Genomic DNA, 24965 nt, shown 5'->3' with positions numbered 1-24965 from the left:
ATATATATATATATATATATACATACATATTTACTGTTTAATGTAAATATATATCTATATATGATTTGCATATGATAGGGCCACCTTTTTCCCCTAGCCACATTGCATAACTGAATGTGTTTTATTCTGGAAACTGAAAAAATAGTTTTTAAGCAGAAACAGATCACATACTGTGTCCACTCTTGTCCTTTGGTGTACGGTATATTTATTTAGATAATTTTTAACATTTTCTACACCCTCTTGTTGTGGTATGCTTGTATATACCGATACCACATCAAGTGTAACAAACATCTTGTTTTCACCTGAAACTTAGTTTTGAAATAAATCATTTAAAAACATCCGGGAGTCTCTTATGTAAAACTCTTAACCATGCCCTATAGGATTAAAAATTGAATCCAAGAACTGAGAACTATATTCATTTTTTTCTTTGATATTATAAACCTGAAGGGGAGCTTTGTTGTGTTCTTATGTGTTTTAGGAATACCAAATAGATTCAAGATTCAAAGAAGCTTTATTGGCATTTAGGACCACACAAGTGCAGCCTAAATGAAATTATAAATGTCAGCTCATGAAAGAAATGTAGTGCAAATAATGTAGATACAGCAGTATCAAAGAATAACATAAGAAAGAAAATAATACATATGTCATGCAAGAGGTAGTTCACATTACATAAACACATTCAATACCCATTACCCAATGATAAATAACACATAAATACACACCATCAAACCCCTACACTGTTAAGATAGAGAATAAATAGAGACTAGTGAATAAACATGACTTAGTATAGCCATCATATTGCATAATAGTAATGCTGGCAGTAATTGCTCAGAGCACCAGGATTAAATGAAAAAAAGAGGCTTCAATGTATGAAATAATTTTCCATCATCAATCATGCGTGTTCAACTGCTGTATACCGGTATTCTTTTAAACTATTACCGTGTTCCAATAAATGTAATAATAAAAAAATCTATGTTTAAATCTACATTCAACTTCCTGCACTGTAACCTTTATCTTTCTCAAGGATATTTGTTATTATGTCAACATACTCAGCTTGTTTCATAACCACAATACCCGTCCCCTTATCAAATTTCATAATTCTGAGTTCAGGACTATTCTTCATGGCATATAATGCCTGCTGTTCATCTGCAGTTAAACTGCACCACTTGATTGCAACTGTGTTGTTAAAAATACCCTTAATATCTTTTTTTCACATATTTTACAAAATATATTGAAGGTATTATGTAAACTAGGGTTAAAGGTGTATTTTTCTTAGGCACATCAGTGTTACACAAGTTTAGATAAGTAATAATATATTTCAAATTTATTTTCGTACAAAAAAAACTTTAAATCCAAAATAACATCAGTTACTCTAGCTCTCTGAGCTGAAATAAAGTTTAGTCCTTTGTTTAAAACAGACAGGGTCGCTTCATTGAAATCTAATTCTGTTAAATTAATGACAGAACAAACAGATGGCAACTTGAAGTCCAAAGAAAAGTTTACTGGAATGTTTATCTCCACCTTCTCCCTCTCCCTCTCATTCATCCTTGATCTCTTCCTCTGCCTCTTGGGGGTCTGGAACTTTTCCTTTCATTTTCTTCACCTTCAATGAAAAAATCCTCAATGGAACTCTGCATACCCATTCTGAATCCCCCCATTGACTTCTAGTTTGGGGACTCCAGCTGTAACACTAACATCTACCAATGTGGTAAAATTGCTACTGTTTGAATCCTCATGTAATGGTGGAAATTCATCTAGGTCACGAATAGAACTCGGCCCAGTTTCATGTGCATAATTGCTCTTCCTTCTTTCATTTGCTCACTAAAACTACTCAGTGTAGGCACTACACTATTAAGAGCAACGTTGTTATGAGACTTGTTAACAATGTATGCATTTCTCTCGATATTGCTTAAAATCTTGAACCAACTTCTTTTTCTTAAATAAAATTATGGTAGAAATATACCAGTTGACTTTGGCATTAATTCCATCCCACAAAAACCTTATAGACTCAAAGCAGGGATGCCTTAATATACTGTCTTTTGGCTTTTCCCGGTTAGGGGTTGCCACAGCGGAACTCCTATCCACTAATGATTGGCAGTGAATTTTTATGGTGTTGATTTGCTAGCCCGGTGCCCAACCTTCAAAGAAGGCGCACCCACACATGCTCAGATCTACCTGCATGTCTTTAAATTCACTCAACCGTGGGGAGGACATACAGACTCTGCACAGAAGCCACTCCAGCTGAGAATCGAACCAGAGAACCTCTTGCTGTTAAGTGATGTTAACCGCTGCACCACCACATATTGCTTAATTTAGTAATTTCCCCGCTTAACCAATCCATTTCTTTACAGTTGATGTTTACTAACATGTTAAGAACAGAAATAAAATTGGTTCATTAAATTAAATTAAATTAATATAGCTGGCAAAGCTTATTAAATGCTGCATTCCCTTTTTGTACTCCTTAACACCAGAGTTCCATTGGGACAACATTACAAGAAATGTATTTGCTTAAATAATAATTGTAATATTCAACATTTTTATAAACAATGAACAACTTTTGCATTTTGTAAATAAGAGACTTACAATTCAGTTTATTCCCTTTGGATGAAACATTGTTACTGTTGAAATTGTTTGAAGGACCCAAAGTCTCAAACTGAAAATCTTGAAAGGGGTTTAAGACCATTCTTATTCAACATTTCCTCCAAAAAAACCCACTTTTTCTCATCTCAGCTCCTGCTGACTCCAGGTTAATACTATAGGTGGAACGATTTGGTATATTTCCTTGGAAATTCATCCATAGTTACCCAAATCTCAAAGCACTGTTTATGCTTTCCCCACTACTTCATTCAAGAGGCTGAAGGTAGACATGATAGCAGTGTGGATACTACAGGTACAAAGTCCAGTAAATCTGGACTATTACAGCTGACCTCCATACACTCCACTTCACACCTTCACCAGTAGTGAAACAAAACCATATCATCCACAAACTATCCAATTACATATATATATATATATATATGTGTGTGTGTGTGTGTGTGTGTGTGTGTGTGTATAAATATATAGCATGTAGACAAGTCCACCTTCCTAGCTGCCACTAGTCTTCCATCTTTTGGTTTAAATTCAACTCATCTTAGCCATTCATGTTCAAATCTTGATTAATGTGGTTGATGCGGCAGTTCTATTTCTTTTACACCGTCAGAACATTATCACTGAACATGTTCAATGTCACCTCTAACTAATCAATTACAAACTAAATTAATATATTAATCCCAAAGTGATCATTTGTGTAACACCTTAAAACTGTCAAAATGATCAGTGAAAACTTTAGTCCAGTAAGAACACTTCTCCCCATCTTTCACCTTAAGACGATATATCGAAGTTGCCATTTCAAACACAGAAACTGAGTTCATTAGTGAACCTAAGTCAATTAATGTACAGAAATTAGCAGATATACACCTTTTGGTCATACATTGTTTGCCAAAAGTAAAATTAAACTGGGTAATCTAAACCATGAAGAATCATAACTGAGAATAAATCTCCAAGAAAATAGCTTGATTTTATAACAGTTGCTTTGCCAGGCCACACAGCATTTAATATTGCCTGCAGCATTTTCCTTAAAAAACTCTAATCCTGTGTACTCCTACAATACATGTAACTACTTCCCCAGTAGAACAATGCCAACAGCCCAAAGAAGCATTGAAGAAATAATCTGGAGAACTTTGCAGGTATGTAGAAGTTTCCAAATAAAGTAACCTTAAGGCACACCACGAGAAGGGTACAATCTTCTTTTATTCAAGATACAACATAAAACCAAAGGATAAGCGCTTTCGCGTGCTGGAAGCACGCTTCTTCAGATCACAGTTATACAACTAAATCTCAAGATTCAAATAGTAAGCAACCTCCAATGACAAGCCTCTACCAATTAAACAATTAAATTCAACTATTTCCTGAACAATCCTACAATTATATGAAGATGTAACTTCTATAGATAGCTCTGGAATCACGATAGTCTGTAGTGAAATAAGAGTCACAATATTCACTTGCCAGCTGCTATCAGCTCAACAAACATAAATATCATAATAATTAATATTCTAGAGCTCACTAGTGATGCATATTATAACAATTTAAACTCAATAGTGAATCAAGAAACGATATATTACTAATAATACATAACAGGCAAAATAACAGGCAAGAAACTTAATTGTTAAAATATATTTCATAGGCGATTTTCCAAGGCTTCACACCAGAGCCTATGTAAATATGTGTTGAGTATAGCATCTCATATTACCCCTAAGTAATATGCATCAGTTTACTTAGTGTATGTCTCGTCTAAGACTCAAACATATAATGCCTCCTCTGTTGTCATTTGCTGTAATTTTATTGGCTCTGCAGTAGCTGATTATTCAAGCGAGCAGTTAACTCGATTTTAACTATACTTGATGTTGTTTGGCTCGCTTTTAGCAAAGTATCTCTCTTTGTTAACTGCTGAACACGTCTCTAAAATTAGGTTAACCTACGTGAACAACCAGCAAGGTGTTCATCTCGTGTATTTTGTTATTTTAACTAAAGAAGCTTGACACTATTTATAATTCTAAAAACGAAATAAAATATAAAGAATATGTAATTATATAAACTAATAATGTAACATACTAGGTGTTATTATTCCTTAAAAAATGAAACTACAATTCTAATATGTGGAATCTGACATCACTAAAAACCAAAAATCTATATAAAAAACTCTAAAGTGAGGTAAGAGTGTACTATCTAAAATCTATTTCAACTTTTACATACTCAAATCTCATAGTAGAAAATAATCATATTTAAAACCAAGAAGGACATAAAACTGGGCCTAAATAAATTCATTATATTATTTTAAGGTATTTTTTAAAATCTAATATACTACGACCTGCGTCTTAATAATTTTATAACATCTCAAAAAATTATTCTACTGTTACATAAATTCAGCTGTCTTTATATACCTAATATAAAGTAGAAATCAACACTGGTGACATCTGTTTTTCAAAGAAGCCCATTGTCAAAAATCATTAATACCTAAAACTCATGTAGGTTCTGGTTAATGATGTTATATTAATTCCACAAGTAATTATGAAATGCCTGAAAACAAATAAGAGACTACTTCCTGTTAAATACAGACAGAAACCTAACTGATATTGAGATATATAATCTAATGTAAAAACCAAACTCAATTCTCTACTCATTTGTGACAATAATGTTAATAATGTTAACTTATTGCCTAACTAATCTTATGGACCTAAATTAAAATTCATCCCATAAAAATTAGTCTACAGCTTAATAAATGTATAAAGATGTCTTTTGTTCACATTTAAAGTTGGTTGGAAGTTGAAAATATTTGTGTTTGCTACTTCAGTATGGGCTTCAGGGAAATATAATTATTAATACCTGGATCTCTATGTGCTCCTGTTTTAAAGATCCACTTCAGTTCTAATTTGGCTAGGTGACCAGTATTGTCTCCCATTCTATTGCTTTTCTGTAAAGACTGTAGCACCCTAAACCTAAATTCATGCAAAGGATGCTGTTGAATATGCCTGGCAAGGGCATTCGTATCTTTCATTTTACGTATATCGTAGATATGATTGTATATACGGTCTTTCAATCTTCTGGTTGTTAGACCTATATAAAAGGCCGGACAACATATACAATTCGCCATGTATACCAAGTTATTACTACTACAATCAAAACGCTTCCTTGGTTTAAACACAAAACATCGTAGGCATGAGTGTAGGTCTGCTCGTCAGTAATATACTGACACATATTACAAGACTGGCAAGGAAATGTTCCTGGAGTTAAAGAATCAACATAAGTGATAGTGTCAGTAAAATTCCTGGCGAATATTTCTTTAAGGTTATTACATGTTCGAAAAATGAACAAGGGTTTAGTACCGACTAAAGTTCTGATTTCTTCAGAAACAGTTAGAATATTCCAATGTTTACCTATTATTCTCCTAATCTGCTCGTTGTCATTTGAATATTTCATGACATATGCCACTCTGTTTCTGTCATGACTGCCTTGTCTATAATGTCTTACTGTGTTCAATTCATTAGTAACGAAGTTCAAAACCTTCTCTTTCTCTGCTCTATGAAAAATTTGTTTATTAACGATATATTCTGCTGTCATGTTGCTCTCTGTTTTGTTAGAGGGAATAGTGTTGCTTCTAATTTTCTTAACTAACCCTCTGTTGTAACCTCTAGCAAAGAAAATATTCCCCATATTATCTGCTTCTTTCTCGAGCTCGAGTGGATCTTGAATATGAATTTTTGTTCATCTGGTTACTAGGTATGTAGAAGTCTTTGAATTTGCACTGCCATCCAAAGAACCTAATTTAACAGAATGTTGTAGTTTATCTTGGCAGTGACAGTATCTTCTCACATTTGAGTTCACCACATTACATCCACAATGAGCATTCCTATTAATAATTTATATTTATCTAGAATATTTATCTAGAATATTATCATGAGGGGAAATTGGTATTTTATTTAGATAACACATTTCTCTTTTTTAGTACAATGTGTCACTCCTTGCATCTGTTATGAAGGTGATCAACTTCTCAGTCAATTTACACAGTCCTACTGCATACCAGTCTTTGAAAAAGTCCCACAATAATTCTTGTGCTTCCATCAAATTACTGCAACCAGTAACAAAAAAATTACACCCCAAGCCCATGTACCCTATAAGTCCAGAACTCCTAGCGAAGATCATTCACTACAGTCAGATCTTTTAAACAAATGTTAGGGGATGTGCTCTCAAAACCTTCAGAGATACTTGACTAAAGAAGCAACAACCAGTGAAAAGGGTTTAAACTGAGAGTCGTTCTTAAAAGTAACAGGTCAAAAAGGTTCATTCTTGTTTTTGGTGAGTAGGCAAAAATATTACCCCATAGAGCTTCTTTGTCCTGATGGAATAAATCTTCAAAATGTTTTTATTCTGGCTGCCAGTGCATACATTTCCAGGTTCAGAAAACCAAGTGCATCTTTATCAGGTGGTAGTGAGAGGTGACTCTAGCTCATATTAGGAGTCTCATTTTCCCAGATGAAGTGTACAAGTTTAGTTTTGTCTTCAGTCCAGAATCAACAAGCTGCAGAAAGAAGGGAGTGCCTGGGAACACATCAAGAAATGGCAATATTTTGTGTTGCTGAAATAAAGAAGTCTTCAGCTATCACAATACCCATATATTTTCAAAAATATCTTATAAGTATTAAAAACAACCAAGCTGGGTTCCAAAATAAGTGAAGCAATTATTAATATCTAAGAAAGGGTAAATGATAGTATGAGTAGATGACAAGGTATTAATAATAACCAATGTAGTCTTACCTGGGTTTATTTTATAACCTGAGATGGATCCAAGTTGACAGATTTCCTGAAAGAACACAAGGAAGTTTCTCTGGTTTTGAAAAATACACCAGATCATCATCAGCATATAAAGCAAATTTATGTTCAACTGCCCCTAGATGATAGCTGGAGACAGGTGACTTCCTTAATGTAACAGTGAGCAGCTCTAAGTAGAGAGCAAACATCAAATGGAAAAAGAGGCAAACCTGTCCAGAGCTTCACTGGATAGGGATTGGAACAGAGAGGTAATGATTTAATCATAATTTAGCAGTATAATCAAGTAATGGGTCCCACAGTATTCTCAGCACCCAGGATCAAGTGCCTTTTTTGCATCTAAACTAACCAGTAGCAGCTTATTTGATCAATTCTGATGCCTTCTCAATGAGCAAAAATATTTAATAAGGGTCAAATGTAGTTCTGGCATGGACAAAACCTGTCTAATCAGGATAAATTAGAGTAGGCAAAAGGTTATCCAACTATTAGATATGATACACATGAACAGTTTATAATCATGATTTAAAACTGAAATTGTCCTATATGATGAAGGAGCTCCAGGAGGAGTCTTTCCATGGTTTGAGGATAATTGACATGGCAGCCTCCTTTCATGTAAAAGAAGATGAAGTACTTTTCAGTATGGCATTACAAACCCAAGAAAAAAAATAGTGAGTTCCCAACTACCCCATTTATAAAGCTGAATAGGTAAGCCATCAGTACCTGGAGTTTAATCTCTAAAGGTAAGCCATCAGTATCTGGAGTTTTCTCAAGTGGCTAACGTTAATAAAACTGATTAAACTTCCTGTGGTGTTACAGGCTTTAACAGCCACACTTGAGCTTCTTGGGTAGGGGGATACATGGTGAGAGAGGATAAACAATCTCTGATCACGGTTAAAAAAGGGTGATTCCCAAGTTCATTGGCATATAGCTAGGTGTGGTATTCTGAAAACATGCAGTTTATGAGTTTGAGAAAGAAAATATTCCATCCGGTAGTAGGCCTTTCATTTCTTTGATATGCCTGTCTACTACCTCTGAACACAATCTAAGAGCTAAATACTTAACATTAGCAGGTGATACATCAAAAATGGACCCAAGTGCCTACTCGGCTTATAGTAGAAGAGTACATATTTGTTGCTTGCTTAAGATGCCAGAATTCCTCATCTAATCCCATGATCCATCTAGACATATTTTCTGCAAACATTAACTGTGCTTGAAGCCCTTCTAGTCTCATATTTCTATCTGCATATATTTTCAGAAAAAAACATCTGTCTCCCCTTATCTTTAACCCACTGTAGAACTATCCTCTCCATTTCCTCTGTGGAATACCATAATTTCATTAAACAACTCGTTTAAGGCAGAATAAATCTATTCATTTTACATAACAAGGAATTAAATCTCTTAAAGTTTTACTTGAGGAACATAAGAAATTTGAAAAATTAAAGTAGTGCAGGTAAGGTCAGAAACTTTATAAAGGAAATCAAAAAAGAATATCAGAAGTGCTTATACTCCTGTGAAATATGCCACTATCTATTCTGGAAAATATTCTCCTCCTACAAGAACCATAAATGAAAATACTGGGAAAAAGACCCAATAAATTGTGCAAATCCACCATACAAAATACTGGATACTTTTTGGAAACCTTTCCTATATGTAATTGAAAATGTATTTCAGTCAATGATCCACAGCAATAACTCCTGATGCAGTGAAAGCCCCACAGCAATAACTCCTGATGCAGTGAAAGGCCCACAGCAATAACTCCTGATGCAGTGAAAGCCACTCCATAATAAAAAAGAAGAAAGAAAAAGTCTCTCTCTTTCTTGTCGGCATGCCAGGGGTAAATAAACATTAACCACAGTAAAGTCCTGTCTGCAGAGTCTCCCTTTTACCAGAATATACCTAAAGTGACCATCTATTAGAATATACTTCATGTCAAAAGGCACATTTTTATAAGTATAATAAAGCCTCTACTCCAGCTAGTTGGAGAGAAGGAAGGTATTCTTCACGACATTACCTTGGCAAAGTGCCATATGTTCTATCTGCTACAGAGGACTCTCCTGAAAACAAATTAAATGGAGTCTAACTGAATTGATATAAGCAAACATCTTTCCTTTTATCTTCACTAAGTCATTTACGTTCCAAGATAAAATGGTGACTGGCTGTATAAGACTTTTGACATGAACAGTGAAAGCTGACTTCGCTAGTTGTACAGTGACTATATAGTTTTCTAAACAATTCATGATCAAATGGGCCATACTAATTCAAATTTAATACACTATTTGTAAAACTAAAAGCCAGTAGTATTGCAGAACTACGTACAAAACCAAATGAACTTCACCACAAGGTACGCAACAGGTGGACTAGGCACTTTCTGAAGTGAACCAAACAAGGAAGAAAAAACAGTTCAAGTCCTATAAGAGTGGTCAAAAGCCATTAGTAAATAAGGAAAACAGAATCCAACTTGTGGTAAAGCCCAGTACCCCCAGAAACCTTATAAAAGACACAGAGCACAAAAGTGAAGACAACTCAGAAACTATATATTAACAATCCTCATACTGAGAGGAGCAATGACTTTAACAGCAATAAAGTTCAATAGTCATTTATTTTCAAATGCTGATTATATTCTTATGTGCACTGCCTTCTGGTATTCTGCCACCTTTCTTTTAAACATGGGAAAAGAATCGAGCTGTTTTCTAGCTGATGGCTTTTCTTTTTCAATGGAAGGGCCTAATGATTGCATGTGGCCCTCTACAGTACAGGTAGAAGAGGATTGCTTCAATTTAACATAAACATATTCAATTGTCATAAAAGAAAATTGATCCTCCTGGGAGATAATCTTTAAAAATAGCTTGGTAAAGCAGGTGATAATACCAGACGTTTTGACAGGCAGTGCATATTGCTGGATGAAATTAAGCCTGTTTGTGATGTGTTTCTGCTGAATAACTTCTACATAAACTGAAGCACCATTAACTGACAGCAATTTACCAGGCAGCCAAAGCTCGTGTTTTTGTCCCGTGCACAGTTTAAAAATCGTCAGACAATTTAATAAGGACATCGGAGTCATGCTGAGGAAGGAAGAGGAACTCGCTTGAGGACAGTATCATGGGAGGGCAGTCCAGATTATTCAGCAAATTTTAATACTACAAAAGCAAAGAAATCATTTCCCTCTACAGTTTCAGACACTCAAGTTAAATGATGTTTTTTCTTCCCATCTCTGCCTTCCACACTGATCACTATTTTTTTCCAAGAGCTCACTCCTTGCCTTAGCTTGCTGACAATGCTGCTGTAGGTCTTTAATGTCCAGTTCCTGCACTGTTAGTTGATCTGACTTGCTCCATAATGGTTGTCTCAAAATCTTGAATTGGGGGAGTCAGTTTTTGAGAAATAATCTAGTAGAGGGTTATTAATCATTTGAAGTTTGGCCATCACTGCATAAAATCTTTCATCAGTACCATTCATGGACACATTGTTACTATTACTGTCCAAGCTTAATGAACCGTTGGCTGATTCAGCACATGGTTGGACGGAAAACAGAGAGGCTGATTTCAGTTTAACTTTAGATGACTTGTAGGTTACCTGCCAGGAATGTGATAATCAAGCCAATGACACATTAATCTAGATAAATCTGAGCAATAGTAAAATGCGTATACCAATATTAGAGACACAGAACTGTAAAATTAAGCTTCATACATGTTGGTGATATAACAGAATCAGTCAGCAGTTCTATTTTTCCCCATTACAACTGCCAACTTTCCAGTTTGTTTTCTTTTCTTCTGGTTACATTTTTTTCATTCTTTCGTTTGCTATTTAGCACTATGCATGACTATTTCTAGTTTTGCATTACAGAACCTACATTTGTTTGTAACTTTCAGTTTTAGATATTTTAAACCATAATGTGTAATCCATTATCTTCAGCTGTTACTGCTAATCTTCATGTTTTTGTTTAAATTCCTCTCTCCTTACCCATTCACATGTTAAATATTGCTTAACACAGGATTATTCCAGCAGTTCTCCACATGTGGCACAATTGTGAGCTTTCCAGTTTTCTTTCCTTTGTTTCTGGTGATGATATGCATATAATTTATTTATTTATTTATTTATTTATTTATTGCCGCTTTCTTTTAGTACCTACTTTTCACAATTTATGGTTTGATTCTCATACCTGGTCCTTTCCAAAATGCTTCTGGCAGTCAAACGAAGGATGTCAACTTAGACTTGTTTTATTACAGGTTTTAGCTTTCAGTATGTTTGGATATGATTCTGACAGCAAATATGACTAAATTCCCATGACTGCAAACCTGCATATATTTTCAATTTTGTGGAAGCCCCTACCTCCATCACACCAAGGAATATATACAGCGAAGTGCCATGCTCTCATCTTTATGTGTCATTTGATAAGCCTGAAGCAGTTTTCTTGTATTTCTATCCAACTAATCCAGTACATGCTGGTTTCAGTCATTCACTCCCAAGCTGTATGCCAGAACAGGAGGAGCAAGTTGATTCATAGATTGAACTTTATTACTAGATGTCAAAGCAGTTTTTCAGTGCTAGTTTTAGTATTCCAAAATGTTCCTTACAAAGTTTTGCTGTCATTTATCTGTATTGCTGACTCATCAGCTACTCCCAGATATTTAACATTCCCTCTTATTTAAGCTCATTTGTCACATTCATTTCCCTGGTTATCATCTGAATGTTTTGCTTTTTCTAATATAAATGTTGCTGTCACACATTTATCAAGATGAAATGCCATTCTTATATAATATGAAAAATCTCTCACCATTTGTAACTGCATTTTCAGTTGCTTGTCAGATAAGATGGAGCTTTAAATCATCCACAAAAAGTAGGTGTGATGTCAGTGGGTAAGGTTGTTTTCTGGAACTCAAACTGAAACCAGCCTAATCTGTTAATCAGCTTAATGGGTCAAGGGCAAAAGAAAACAAGAGTGGTGAAAAATAATCACTCTGGAATATCCCTAGGAAACTAATTTCCCATTTTTCATGACTCAATTGTAAAGATGTTTGCCAGTGTCTCATAGTGATGGCTTTTTATGAAATGTATGGCATGTGTTACAAATCCTTATGTGTTCTACAATATATCTGAACATGCCCCACTTTAGGTTTCACCCACTTATAGCTCTCTATCAAGGCTTGTTTTTAGTAACAGACAATCTTTTGTTCCATAACATTTTCTTGTTTTATTTTTCTGTCTTAGTGCCAGGAGGCAATTTTTATCTAAATAACTAAACTCTGCCTCAGTGCTGATGCACAACATGCATTTTGTTGGAAGGCAAGTTATTGGTTGATAGTTCTTAGGATGGCTTGCAACATTTCTTTTGAGGAGTACATTTTTTCTTATTGTTAACAAAGACGTTGCAAGGCCTTAATACCATGATAGGAATGGATCCCATTCCTTAATCAAAGTACGATTAAAGTTCATGATATTAATATTGCTTCAAACTTTGATGTCAGCCAAAGTGCTCTTCGCAGCACCTGCAGTGTGCCCTGTAATGACTCTTGCAATTCGTACAGAGTTACATGTATTGGTAATGCATCTAATTACAATTGTAGATTCTTTTTTTATAAGAGCCATTGCTCCTCCTACTACTATTGGAACTGTCTAGGTATCTTTCTTCCACATTGCTACCGTTTCTGCCTGCAAATCCTGATATTTTATGACTTTGTGTCTCTGTACATAAGACATTATAGATTTCAATAATCAATGTTACTTTTGTCTTTTTTTCATTGACCATTATATCTATCTTTTGAACTGTTGGCAATCAGTTATACCATGTGAAGTAGACAATAATTTTCTATAATGCTTTGAGACTCATGTTTCCAGTGTTTCAGCTACTTCATTATGATGTTTGCATAATCCCCAGTGCAAGAGTCTCACCATGTCACCATTGGCTAAACCTATGGAGAAGTGTGTCCATAAGCAACTTATGCATTATCTTACCTAGAATAAGCTGTTGGCTAACTCTCAGGATGGTTTTAGGCCACACCACAGTACCACCTCAGCTCTCCTATCCTTCTCTCACACCATAAACCATAACCAAAATAATAGTAAGCTTTCCTCAGCCCTCTTTTTAGATCTCTCCAAGGCCTTCGATATGGTCAACGACCAAATACTCATGCACATCCTTAAGGCATTCTCACTAAATAGCCAAGTGCTTCAATGGTTTCAATCTTACCTGTGCGGTAGACAACAAGCCATCCTATGGCAGGACAAACTATCAACCCATCTACTTCTTATTTCTTTTACCTTTTCTATCCATTTAGCATCTTTGTTATGTTCCACAGGATCTTCATAGATACGTCTCCAAAATGTATCTATTTCTTCTTTTTTTGGTGGTCTTTGAATTCCTTTTACCCTATTTCCCAATTCTTTATAAAACTTTTTTGGGTCATCAATCAATTGCTTATTTTGTACTTTTCCTTTATATTTGTCTATGTATCTTATAAGTTTTTACACCTGTGCTGAGATTTTTAATTTATTATTTGCAATAGTGCATGATAGATCCTGATCTGTTCTAATACTGTGCATTGCTTTTATCACGTCTACCTTTCTAAGTGTTTGTTCCCTCTTCTGTACTCTAACAGTGACACTTCTTGTCTTAGTTGCTTTATAGTTTTCTCTATTCGATACTTCCATGATGATATTCGATTTCTCCCCTTCCTTTCCCTCACTACCCTGTGTTCTTGTGGTAGAACTTTATCAGCTGCACAGTAATATGTCCTGTTTACTTCTGTTATATCACATGGATCTCGATGAGCAGTCCTATTTACTGTGTTCATTTGTTTTATCAAACTTCTGACTTTTTGGGTTTCATTGACCTTCTGCAGTCTATTTCCTTTATTGATCTTAATATATGTATCTATCTCTATTAAGTCAAACAACTCTTCTCTTAGCTCGGTTTCTTCTAGACTGAGGGCACATTTTTTATTTTCTATTTCCTGTGGGCATTCTATAAAAAGTTCTATTCTAGTTTGCTTTCTCCTTTGTATACATATTACATCTCTTTTTCTTTCCCTTGTCCATATTTCTTCTTCAGATGTCTCCTGATCCTCCTGTTTCTCCTTATTTTGAAGACTCATTCCATCATGCTGTTATGTAACCTGTGTTAGACTTTCTTCACCAAATCCTTCACTTTGCAGGCATTCCGTAGCTTCATCTTTTATTTTTTTAACTACAGCTTCTATATTCTCTCTTTGTGACATTATTTTTTAATGTACAATTTTCCATATCTGGATGCCTTTGCCTGTATTTCTCTTTGAATATCTTTGGGGCTGCCTTCTTTATGTTTATTAATTTGGCTTTTGCCTTTGCATAAATATTGCACCATATCAAATCTTTCTTTCTTTCCCATGTCCATAGTTCTTTTTTATGCTTTTTGAAAATATCAAGCTTTTGTTGTTTATATTTTTGTACTTCTTCAGATGCTTCTTTTTACAAATAGATCAAAGTTTCTTGATCCATATACTGTTTTTCAAAAATCTGCTGCATTAATGATCCCAAATTTTTATTTGAAGCTTCTGATAGTTTTTCTTGTGGAAGTATTTTTCTTTCCTCTAACTTAATATCTTGTGTCTGGAAATTCTGGGCTTTTTGCATAATAGTAACAGTACATAATTTCTTTCTTATCCTCGACAGTCCACTCTCTTCTTTATGGCTCTTCTTTGGCCTATCAATTTTTGGGATTTCTGTGGACTACTACTTCCTTCTATAATGGGGGGGCAATCCTGGCCCCATCGTAGGAATGTTTCAAATGCTTTTTTGTAGTCAATCCATGCCATAGCAAGATTCTTCCCATTTTTACAGTTCTCCATTATGACTTTATTTAGCAACAAGAGATCTTTTGTTTCATATGACTTTCTTTTATTACCCTTTTGTTCTATTGTCATGACTGAATTTTCTGCTATATGACTATAAACTCTGTTGGCATCAATTCCAGTATGTAGTTTATACATCATCAGCAGGCAAGTTATTGGACTATAATGTTTAGGGCAACTTGCAGGTTCGCTGTTAAGTAAGTGCATTGTTTTTTCCTGCTGTTAGCCAGGTTGGTGTCTGTTCAGGGTGCGCATATAAATAGTTCTTACTCATGGCTAAATCTTCATGCCAAGATGTTAATACCTTTAACCAGAAGTTAGGTACTGCATCTGGGCCTGGGGTTTTCCAATTAGAGGCTTTTCTTAATTTTGTTTCAGTCTCTCTGGCTGTTACTTCATACCATTTCATATCCTGTATATTTTAAATTCTGATAATTTCGTTGACTTCTTCTATCCATTTATCATCTTTGTTATGTTCCACAGGATCTTCATAAATACTTCTCCAAAATGTATCTATTTCTCCTTTTTTGGGTAGACTTTCAATACCTTTTACCTTGTTTCCCAATTTTCTATAGAACTTTTTGAGGTCATCAATAAATTTCTTATTTTGTACTTTTCCTTTACATTTATCTGTGTATCTTCTAAGTTTTTTTCTGGCTGTGCTGATATTTTAGTTTATTATTTGCAACAGTGCACTATAAATCCTTACCGTTGCAATACTGTGCATTGCTTTTATCACATCAGTCTTTTTGAGTAATTTTTGGTGATCTTGTCTGAGTGAATGACATAATGGTGCTGAAGGCTACTAATCTGTGTAAAACATTTACTTCGTTCTGCACATTTATATGGTGTTTCCCCTCGGTGTGTGTTCTGATGCCATTTTAGATGTGCATTTTGTCTGAAACACTTCCCACATTCCATTCAGGTGTATGGTTTCTTGCTTTTTTAATTTCTAAAAGTCTTTTGGGTTTCTAATACCATGACGGGAATGGACCCCATTCCTAAGTCAAAGTACAATTAAAGTTCATGAAATTAGTATTGTTTCAATCTTTCATGTCAGCCAGTAGTGCTCTTTGCAGCACCCGCAATGTGCCCAGTAATGACTCCTTCTGCAGTTTGTATGGAGTTACATGTATTGGTAACATATCTAAATACGACTGTGAATTATTTTTTTTTATCAGACCAGTTGCTCCTACTACTGTTGGAACTGAGTATCTTTCTTCCACATTACTGTCATTTCTGCCTGCAGATCCTGATATTTTGACTTTGTGTCGCGCTGTATGCAAGACATTGTAGTCAATGGGTGTGGCAATTTCAATGATCAATGTTACTCGTCTTCTTTTCTTGGACCACTATATCTGGTTTTCTAGCATCTGTCTTTTGAACTGTTGGAAATGGATGATCCCATGTGATGTAGACTTCTTCATTTTTTATGATGCTTTGTGGCTCATGTTTCCAGTGTTTTTTGGCTACTTCAATACCATAATGTTTGCACAATCCCGAGTGCAACAGTCTTGCCACATTATTATGCCTTTCAGTATACAGTCCTTCTGCCATTAGTATGTCGTAACCAGCAATGATGTGTGCAACTGTTTCCATTTTAGTTTTACAAAACCTACAGTTGTCTGTTTCTCCCACATGTTCAATGGACTTTATAAACCAACATGTACGCAGCCCACTATCTTGGGCCACCAATATTAACCTTTCGTCTTTTGGTTTGAATTCATCTCTCCTTAACCATTCCTGTATTTGTTCCTGATCAACATGATGTTATTCTAGAAGATTTCTATACTTGCAACTACATATATGCTTTTTCCACACTTCTTGCCTTTTCATCTGATCCTTCACTTTATGTTCTTTCTTTTGTTTTTTTTTTTTTGGCACATTCAGTTGCTGCCAGATTTTTATCTACTTCTGGTTTGATTTCCATTCCTGCTTGATGCCAAAAAGCTTCTGCTAGATTAGGCAGAGAAGTCATATTAGATTTATTCTCCTCATGTTTCAAAACTTTCACTATGTTTGAATCTTGTGAGGTCAGCAGATATGTGTGGAGTCCTACAATTGCAGATCTATACATATAATCAATTTCAAGGAGGCCCATCCCTCCTTCGGAATGGGGAATATGTAATCTTGGTATGCACTGATTTTTATAAATCATTTGGTGAGCATGAAGCATTCTTCTTGTTTTCCTATCTAATCTATCCACCACGTTTTGGGACAAGTCAATCACTCCAAAACTGTAGGTTAGGACAGGAAGAGCAAATTGGTTTATAGCTTGGATTTTGTTCCTATATGTCAGTGCTGTTTTCAAGATTAATTTAAGTCTTCTGAAGTATTCCTAAGTTTTATTCACATTTGTTCTTGCTTTACTGTTGATCCTTCATCAATTCCCAAACATTTATACACTCCTTCTTGCTCAAGTTCTTTTATATCACATTCTAGTCCCAAACTGATGTCACATTCTTGTCTCAAACTATCTTTCTGAGTATTTTTGGTGATCTTGTCTGAGTGAATGTGATGATAGTGCTGAAGGCTACTAAGCTGTGTAAAAAATTTTACTTCATTCTGCACATTTATATGGTGTTTCCCCTCGGTGTGTGTTCTGATGCCGTTTTAGATGCGCATTTCGCCTGAAACACTTCCCACATTCCATACAAGTGTATGGTTTCTCACCTGTGTGAATGATACAATGCTTCTTCAGGTTACCAAGACATGTAAAATATTTATTGCACTCAGCACATTTATATGGTGTTTCCCCTCTGTGCAAGTTCTGATGTTGTTTTAGAGTACTGTTTTGTGTGAAACACTTCCCACATTCCATACAAGCGTAGAGTTTCTCACTTTTTTTTTTATATGGTTTCTCCAAACTGTGCAAGCTCTGATGGTTTTTTAATGACCTCTTAAGTATGAAACTTTTATTGCATTCAATACATTTATATGGTCTCTCCCCCGTGTGAGAGTACTGATGAATCGTTAGTTGATCCTTTCTTACAAAACATTTATTGCATTCAACACATTTGTATGGTCTCTCCCCTGAGTGAGAGTACTGATGAGCAGTTAGTTGTCCCTTTGTTGTAAAACACCTATTACATTCAGTACAATTGTATGGTTTCTTATCTGAGTGAATGATATGATGCCGCTGAAGGCTACAAAGACGTGTAAAACATTTACTGCATTCTGCACATTTATATGGTTTCTCCCCTCTGTGCGAGTTCTGATGGAGTTTTAGACTCCCCTTTTGTGTGAAGCACTTCCCACATTCCATACAAGTGTATGGTTTCTCACCTGTGTGAATGACACAATGCTGCTGAAGGTTACCAAGAGATTTAAAACATTTACTGCACTCAGCACATTTATATGGTCTCTCCTCTCGGTGTGTGTTCTGATGCTGTTTTAGATTCACATTTTTTCTGAAACACTTACTACATTCCATGCAAACATATGTTTTTTCACCTGAGTGAATAGTTTGATGGTGTATCAGTTGAGTGCTCTGTGAAAAACATTTGCTGCATTCAGCACACTTACAAGGTTTACTCCTCTTTAATTTCTTGACATGTTTAGGGACCTTCATATCACCATAAGACTGGACCCCAGGAGAGGGATCCCCTTTGGAAATGGTCTGACTGTGTATGAGATTGCTGCTATATGAAAAACACTTGGTGCAATCAGCACACATATGCAGTTTCTTTTCTATGTGGACACTATGATTTGTGCCCCATTCACAACTCTGGCTGTGGTAACATCCTGAGTGAAGCTGTGATGCAGGCATGACATGATGTTTGCCAGACTCAGCACACTGCGGTAGGTTATCTGCTGAGTGATGTAACTGAGGGTCTCCTAGAGAAGGCTGCAGAATGGATCTTACACTCCACTCCATGCTTTCAATACCTAAAATAGAAAATGTATGTTTTTTTTTTTGTAAAACAAAAAAGGCAGATGACTTAATGACAGAAGCAAATGCATACTCTTCAGCCATTTAAAATATAATGTTCTATAGTAGTATTTTTTCTGCTGTTATTAACGTCATTCCAAAACTATGTCAAAGCAATTCTGACACTAAATTTACCAGAACTGAGTTTCATCAAGTAGCTGTAAGGTTCACCTATGACGCACAGAGTTACAGCTTTAAACAATGTATTTTGAGGGGCATCCATTAGCTCTTCATATGGACAAAATGCCTTTATCATGTTCATGGGGGGGGGTTTCATCCCACACACCCACTACAGTTACAGGCACAACAAAGGAGGAATATCACATTAATAAACATTACCCCCCAAAAGAAAAAAGTCAAACAATGTTTTACTTTCAGATGAATCATGCAACAAGTACTACATCTAAGACTAATGCACATTTAGTTAATATTTTCTATCCATTTTTAAGGATTCTTACATCAACATTAAGACCCAAGTAATTAAGTACTATAAACATGGTAGACTTACTTAAGAACTACTTACTTATTAGTTCTTTGCCACTGCCAAACTAGACTTTACTTTGCTATAACTAAAGAAAAATGTCTGCATTTATCAGTTAAACTCTACTTACTCTACATCTTCTGCACATTAGACTTTGAAAACTATGCTCATATACTTACCTGATCAGTGAAGCTGAGTCATACTCTGCCTATCTACCACTTCTTGGAGTGTAAAAAACAGTCCATACCATTTGGAAGGCTATCAATCCAGAAATAAAACTTTTAGAAGCTTTCCAAAAGCAGACAAAACAAGTGCTGTAATTAATTTTCCTCACTGGGTTCAGCTTCTTGCCTTCACAGAACAACACATGTAAAGTGAAGAAGTATTGTTTATCTGTTTTATTTAAAGTAACTTACTTTCTTACTTCTCTCCTCTGGAAAATATAACCTGTTCCACTATATGTAGAACCTCAGACGAGAGCCACATTTCTACAGGGACTGCAGCTGCTGAGACCCCCACTGCTGGTGCTGTGTCATTCCTAACCACTACCTTGTCATTAATATCACACAGTCAGAAGGTGACCTTCCTTAAGATATGAATGCTGATTATGTCACCAGATATTCCATCTTGAGGTATCAATCTCTAGAACCTTAAACCACTAGCCTGCTGATGCAGAATTACCCTATCTTGAAATTACCTAAAATGTTCCATCAGAAGCTCTAAGCAGCATTTTTATTCATTGTGTCCGTCCCTGATAGCCAATCTGCTGCCCCCTCATAGGTATGAGAGGCATACAATTATGCTGCTGTCCAGAAAAATAAGTGAAAACTTTCTGAGATGTCAGGAGATTAAACCCTCCTTATCACATTTCAACTGTGACTTTACATTTAGACGAGTATTTGCTATGGCCCACCTCTGTAGGCTTCTTTGCCTGAAAGCTGTAGATCCTAAAATTAGAAAAATGCTTTTTTTCACTTACTTGAGATTAGACATTCAGAGCTCTCCAATATGCCAGACTAAACTTACAAGGATAACATGGATATCCTGCCTTCTACAGACGCTTCCTTTGTTGACCCTTCCCAAAATATAAAGGCATAAATGGAGTACTCTACAAAAACAGAAAATTACCCATAGTGGTAGCTATTTAACTTGACAATGACAGCGGCTTCATCAGTGTGGGTTGTTACCCCTTCTGTCTGTCTTCATCATAGACATCATAAAAGCGACTTTGTGGTGTCTGGTTATCGGTCATCCAGTCCCAAACAAGGAGTCTGACCATCCTGACAGTGTATTAGTATGTAAATAGCCCAGGTCATAAAGATTCCTGTGGTGAGTAGGTCTTTGCTCTATCTCTAGGATGAAGGCATTCTACTATGTAACTCACCAGGGCAGCTGTCAAAATAAAAAGTTGAACGATCTACACCTCTACCGGCACGGAAAGAAAGAAAATAGTGAATGATAAACTTAGCACTTCAACATTTATGTTGCATGCTCAGCGGAATAAGCATCATTATATTGTGTTACCGACAGCTCCATATCAAAATAATGCAGGAAATGAATGATCTGAAAAAATACATACAACCGCACACTGGTGAGGGACAATTATTCTCTGGACAGTAATCCAAACTGTATTATCAGGTGCATAGTTAAGGTGGGACAAAGGGGGCAGCTGCCCAGGTGCAAAGTGTTAAGAGGCTTGGTTGGTAGATGCCATTCGATCTTCAGTGCATTACCAGAATTCAAAAATAAATGACAGTACTGCATTTGCTTTCAGAACTGAAGGGCTGTCCTTCAACTATCACAACTTGACTTCTCCCTGAAGGAGAGCACATCAGATGGACTTTCTGATTTTGTCACAGAGGGTGCATCATCACCATGGGTCATTGCATGCCACAGCAGAAGAGTAAGCTTCAACAATCGCTCCTCCAACTAATATATTCTCTGCTAATCACCTAGCCAGGTAGGTGTATTGTTGGCTGCCTTTAATACATTAAAATAGAAAAATTAGTATTAAATTTGGGAGGTTCTAGCAATCATGGAGAACCTAAGATCTGGGGAAAGTGCATGGACACACCCCTTCTGCAAGCTCAATTCTACTTAATCATCACTACTACTATTATAAGATTTCAGCTACAGAATAACCATTTCAATTCTCTGTCCTCCTGACCTACTCCCAAGTACTGGACACCTCTTGTTCACTGGACATTTCCATCCTTTTTTCAGACAGGGAAGATTCAATGAACTGAGAAGTCATGTCCTGGATCTGACCCTTCCTGTCCCACTTCAGCTTTGGTTCTGTCTCTATATATGAAATATCTCATCTCTCATCCATCTGACATGGTTGGTCAAGCTTTCTTTGGGAGGGAGGGTGTCAATGCACACAGTTCTCTATTCATATACACCCAGGAACACGTTCTCTTGATGTGCTTCCTTCTTTAAAGGTTTTTTTCTAGGGGATACAATGACATGAAACAAAACAAAACAACACAACTGTAAAATCAACAATTTAATAAACATGTGCTGAGTCAGTGCTTTCATCCCTTCAAGAGACTTAATCAGACTAAATACATTGACTCTAATGACCACATCTTGTCACATGACCTAATGTCTCAAACTTCTTCTCTTTAGATTTATTTATTTATTTTATTTTATTTTACATTTGTTAACTGGGCTAGTCTAACTGGATATATTTCCATTTTCAGCAGAGGCCCGGGGAGAAAAGCTCCACACAGTACAATACAAACAAAAACAAACAAAAATTATCATACACAAATATAGAGCATAATTATGTTAAAAGTAATCAGAGAGAAACAGTGTAAAAGAAAAACATTATACTATTTGTGAAACACAAGTACGCAAGTAGGACAGGACACTCTTAGCAAGATATCTAAGGTAGTTTACAATACATAAAAGTTTAGTTCATCACCTAGTTGTATCAAAAATTTAAGACAGTTACTACTTCCCGAGGGGTAAGCAGTATTGACTGGCGAAAGGAGGCAGTATAGAGATAGGAAATAGAGAAAGCAGAAGATTGGTCAGGGTAGCAGCAGGGGCATAACCAGTGTGTTTTGAGATGTTTTTTGAGCATTTGTTTAAAGAGTGGAAAGGAGGGAAGTAAAGTTAGATAAGATGGCAACATGTTCCAATATTTTCCAGTGGTATTCGAGAACAAGGAGTCACCTGCTAAGTTATTAGACTTGCTAATGCTAGCCTGTAGTTTACTAGAAGAGCGTAAGGAATTGAGGTTTGTATAGGGGGTAATAATGTTATAAAGTATAGGTGTGTTGTTAGGTTGGTAAAATATCATATGGACAATGGTAACTTGGGAAAGTATCAAAATGTTTTTTAGTTCAAGCCAGTCAAGCTGCTGTAGGTTCTGACAGTGGTGGGTTCTAAATGGGTTCCCAGCGGAAAATCTGGCAATATTGTTATAGGAGTTAGCTAGCTTAGTGAGATTATTTTTTTAGGTTAGTATATATTGAGGAAACAAAAAGAAGAGTAGAGATTAGATGGGAGTGGGCAATTGTAGTTCTGGCTGTTGGTGTTAAGAAGGGTTTTATTCTATATAGGGAGCCCAGTTTTCTATTAAGGGTTTTAATAGTCTTATGTATATGGTTATCAAAGGTAAGGTTATTGTCAAATGTGATTCCTAACAGTTTGGTGGTAGTGTCGGGGGTTATAAGGGTGCCGTTATTTGATTTGATGGAGAAATTTATAGGGGGCATTTACTGTTAGGTGCAAATAGTAAGAGCTTGTTTTTTTGGCGTTCAAAAGGAGGCAACATTTCAAGAACCATGCCTCAACTATGTTAAATACTTTCTGGTTTAGAGATTGTAGTTCGGATGTGGAGATGGCAGAACATATGAGTGTGGAATCGTCTGCATATTGTATGCACGTGGCTTGAGGAATTGCTAAATGAAGGTCATTGATGAATAAAGAGAAAAGAAGTGGACCTAGAGTGGAGCCCTGTGGGACTTCAAGGGAGACTGGCAGGTGGGAAGATAGTTTATTCTCCCAGAGGACTGCTTGTTGCCTATCGGTAAGGTAGGACTTGAACCAGAGAACAGCTTTGGTGTCTAGAGAAAGGGATTCAAGAGTATTTATGAGCAAGGGGTGGTTTACCTTGTCAAAGGCTTTTGACAGATCAATAAAGAGTGCTGATGAGAGGATGTTGTTATTACTGTTTCTATTGATGGAGTTGGTGAAAGATAGGACAGCTGTGGTGGTACTAAAGCCACGCTCATAGTTAGCTATAATATTATGTTGAGTTAAGTGGTTTATTAGTTGATAGTGAATGCATTTTTCCATAACTTTTGCTAAGGGAGATAAGAGAGCTATAGGCCTGTACTTAGAATAATCATTGGAGTTACCACCTTTATGTAAAGGAATAATGTGGGAGATTTTCCAGATATCAGGAATGATTCCTTCCTTAATGGTTCTGTTTATAAGGATGGATACAGGATAGGCAACTGCTTTAGCTGCTTTTTGCAGGTATTCAGATGGTACTTGGTCAGCAGAGGGGGTACACGGCTTAGGTTTTGGATAAGTTTTTGGATGTGAGAGGTAGCAATGGGTTGTTTTTGGAATGTTGGGAGAGTATCAGGTAAAGAGGTAGGGAGATTAGAGTTATCCGTGGAAAGTTGACAGGTTAGAGATTTTATGGTGTCTGTGAAGAAGGTATTGAAGGCATTGGCAGTTTGTTGGGAGGTATTGTTATCAGCCCCTCGAGGGGATGGTGTGCTAGAGTGCCCTGGGTGTAGGAATCTATTTAAGCTTGACCAGAACTTTTGTGGATTGTTATGGTGAGATTGCTGTAGTTTACAATAGTATTTTTTTTTTGTCAGTGAGTATTGCTTTTTTGTAATATTTCTCAACTGTCTAAAGGTTTGTTGCTCAGAGATAGTTCTGGATGCTCTCCACTTAGCCCAAAATGTATTCCTAAGTAATATCTGTTATCTAGTTTCTTTTGAAAGCCAGGGGGCTGGTTTAGACTTAATTCTAATGGACCGTTTAGGTGCATGCTTATCGAATATAGTTAAGAATTTAGAGTTGAAATATTCAACAGCCTCCTCAACAGGGAGAGTTTTTAGTGGGTTCCAGTTACAGGCACTAAGTTAATTTTGGAATAATACAGGGTTAAAGTGTTTGTTGGTTCGTGAGATCCTATATGTGGGGGTGTTAAGGATGTCATTCTTTTGTCTTATAATGTAAGTTAGAGTATGATCACTTATGTCATCAGGTAGAGTTCCTACCTTGTAAATTTGTTGTTGTTTATTAATAAGAATCCAGTGTAAGATACTCTCTTTTTTGTTTGGTTTGTTAAGTCTAGTAGTGGTAGTGATTGTTTGACTAAAGCCATGAAGAT

Source organism: Protopterus annectens, chromosome 10.part0, assembly GCF_019279795.1.
Source record: "Protopterus annectens isolate FY-2018-M chromosome 10.part0, PAN1.0, whole genome shotgun sequence".
Taxonomy (NCBI): domain Eukaryota; kingdom Metazoa; phylum Chordata; order Ceratodontiformes; family Protopteridae; genus Protopterus; species Protopterus annectens.
This window is presented reverse-complemented; position numbering follows the sequence as displayed.